Below are 3,733 nucleotides of genomic sequence, written 5' to 3'. Positions count from 1 at the left end.
CCAGGAAGAAGTAGAAAACCTGAACAGATGCATACCCAGTGAGGCGATTGAAGCAGTCATCAAAAATCTCCCAACCAAGAGCACTGGGCCAGAAGGCTTCCTCGGGGAATTCTACCAAACATATAAAGAAGAATTAATACCTATTCTCCTGAAACTGTTCCAAAAAAGAGAAATGGAAAGAAAATTTTCAAACTCATTTTTTGAGGTCAGGCTTACCTTGACCCCAAAACTAGACAAAGACCTTATCAAAAAGGAGAATTACAGACCAATAACCTTGATTAACACAGATGCGAAAACTCTCACAAAAATATTAGCCAATAGGATCTGGCAGTACATTTAAAGGATTATTCACCATAATCAAGTGGGATTTATTCCTGTGCTACAGGGTTGGCTCAACATCTGCAAATCAATCAATGTGATGCAATACATTAATGAAAGAAAGAAAAAGAACCATACGATATTCTCAATAGAGGCTAAAAAAGCATCCTTTGTTGATCAAAACTCTTCATGATGTAGGGACAGAGGGTACATATATCAATATCATCAAACCCATCTATGAAAACCCACAGCAAGTATCATTCTCAATGGGGGAAACTGAGAACTTTTCCCCTAAGTTCAGGAACACGGCAGGGTTGTCTGCTATTATCACTGCTACTCAACATAGTAGTCAGACAACATAAAGAAATAAAAGTCATCTGAATTGGCAAAGAAGTCAAATTCTCACTCTTTGCAGGTTATATGATAATTTATGTGGAAAACCTAAATGACTCCATTCCAAAACTGCTAGAACTCATACAGGAATTCAGTAAAGTGTCAGGATATAAAATCGATGTACAGAAATCAGTTGCATTTCTACACATCAACAGCAAGATAGAAAAAATATATAAATTAATTAAGTGATCCCACTTACAATTGCTCCCAAAACCATAAGATACCTAGGAATAAATCTAAAAAAAGAAAAGGCGAAGAATCTGTACTCAAAAACTATTAAATACTCATGAAAGAAATTGAGGAAGACACAAAGAAATGGAAAAAATTTCCATGCTCATGGATTGGAAGAACAAATATTGGGAAAATGCCTATGCTACCTAAAGCAATCTACACATTTAATGCAATCCCTATCAAAACACCATCCATTTTTTCAAAGAAATGGAACAAATATCTTAAAATTAATATGGAACAAGAAAAGACCCTGAATGGCCAGAGGGATATTGAAAAAAAAAGCCCACGTTGGCGGCATCACAATTCCAGATTTCAAGCTCTGTTGCAAAGTTGTAAATCATCATGACAGTATGGTACTGGCACAAAAACAGACACATAGATCAATGGAACAGAATAGAGAGCCCAGAAATGGACCCTCAACTCTATGGACGACTAATCTTTGACAAGCAGGAAAGAATGTCCAATGGAAAAAGTCTCTTCAACAAATGGTATTGGGAAAATTGGACAGCCACATGCAGAAGAATGAAACTGGACCATTTCCTTATACCACACATGAAAATAGACTCAAAATGGATGAAGGACCTCTATGTGAGAAAGGAATCCATCAAAATCCTTGGGAGAACACAGGCAGCAACCTCTTCGACCTCAGCCTCAGCAACTTCTTCCTAGAAACATCACCAAAGACAAGGGAAGCAAGGGCAAAAAATGAACAATTGGCATTTCATCAATATCAAAAGTTTTTGCACAGCAAAGGAAATAGTCAACAAAACCAAAAGACAACCAAGACAATGGGAGAAGATATTTGCAATGTACATATCATATAAAGGGCTAATATCCAAAATCTATAAAGAACTTATCAAACTCAATACCCAAAGTACAAATAATCCCATCAATAAATGGATATAAGACATGACCAGACATTTCTGCAAAGAAGACATCAAAATGGCCAACAGACACACGAAAAAGTGCTTAACATCACCCAGCATCAGGAAACTACAAATCAAATCCACAGTGAGACACCACCTCACACCAGTCAGAATAGCTAAAATTAACAAATCAGGAAAGGACAGGTGTTGGCGAGGATGTGGAGAAAGGGGAGCCCTCCTACACTATTGGTGGGAATGCAAACTAGTGTAGCCACTCTGGAAAACACTAAGCATGTTCTTAAAAAAGTTGAAAATAGAGCTACCAGCTACAACCTACATCCCAGCAATTACACTACTGGGTATTTACCCTAAAGATACAAATGTAGTAATCTGAATGGGCAAGTGCACCTATATTTTAAAGCAGTAATGTCCACAATAACCAAACTGTGGAAAGAACCTAGATGTCCATCAACAGATGAATGGATAAATAAGATGTTGTATATAAATACAATGGAATACCATGCAGCCATGAAAAACACCCATGAAAAACACCCATGAAATCCTGCCATTTGCAAAGACATAGATGGAAGTAGAGGGTATTATGCTAAGCAAAATAAGTCAATTAGAGACAGATAATTATATGATATCTCTGATATAAGGAATTTGAAAGGCATGGTGGGGTGTCATGGGAGGCCGGGTGGGAAAAAAAAATTAAACAAGATGGGACTGAGGAGGGAGACAAACTGTAAGAGATCTTTATGAGGAAAAGAACTTAGGGTTGCTGGGGGGTGGAAGGGAGAGATAGGGTGGTTGAGTTATGGACATTGGGGAAGGTATGTGCTACGGTGAGCGCTGCAAATTGTTTAAGACTGATGAATCACAGACCTGTACTCCTGAAGAAAATAATACATTATGTGTTAAAACATAAAACAAAACAAAACAAACAAAGAAACAAAAACACAACCCAACTATATATTGTCACGAAGAAACCCACTTAAATATAAAGACACAAATAGATTAAAAGTAAATGAATAGAGAAAAACACACCATGCTAATACTAATCAAAAGAAAGAAAAAAGCAGGAGTAGTTATATTAATTTCACAAAGAGCCGACTTCAAGATAAGGAAAATTATCAGGGATAAAGGCATTGCAAATGGATAAAACAATTAGTCCTCCAATAAGACACAACAATTCTTAATACATAAATAACTAAGAACAGAATGTCATATTATGTGGGGAAAAAAAAAGACTGATAGAACTGTGAAGAGAAATAGGTGAGAATACACTATCATATTTGGAGATATCAATACCTTTCTCTCAGAAATGGACAGATCCAACAGGCAGAAAGTCACTAGGATATATCTAAACTCAACAACACCTTTAATAAACTAGATGTAATGGATACCCATAGGATATTCCATCTGACAACAGCAATATAGACATTTCTGTCAAGCTGACATGAAACATTCACCAAGACAGACTATATTCTGAGCCATAAAACACACCTTAACAAATTTAAAATAATAGAAATCATGCAATGTCTACTCTCAGACCACAGTGGAATTAAACTAGAAATCAATAACAGAAAGATAACTGGGAAATCTCAGAATCCTTCGAAATAAGGCAATGCACTTCTAAATAAAAGAGAATCCAAATCAAAAGAGAAATCTGAAGAGAAATTAAAAATCTATTTTAAACTAAATGAAAATGATAAACAACTTACAAAAACCTGCGAGATACAGCAAAAGTAGTATATAGAGAAAAATTTATAATTTTGAATGCATATATTTTAAAAAGGACAAAAGACCTAAAATAAATCATGTCAAAGTCTATCACATAAAACTAAAGAAGAGGAAGAAGAGAAGAAGAAGAAGAAGAAAGAGAAGAGCAAATTAAATCCAAAATAAGCAGAAGAAAAGAAATA

Source organism: Mustela nigripes, chromosome 2 (genome assembly GCF_022355385.1).
Source record: "Mustela nigripes isolate SB6536 chromosome 2, MUSNIG.SB6536, whole genome shotgun sequence".
Classification (NCBI taxonomy): Eukaryota; Metazoa; Chordata; class Mammalia; order Carnivora; family Mustelidae; genus Mustela; species Mustela nigripes.
This window is presented reverse-complemented; position numbering follows the sequence as displayed.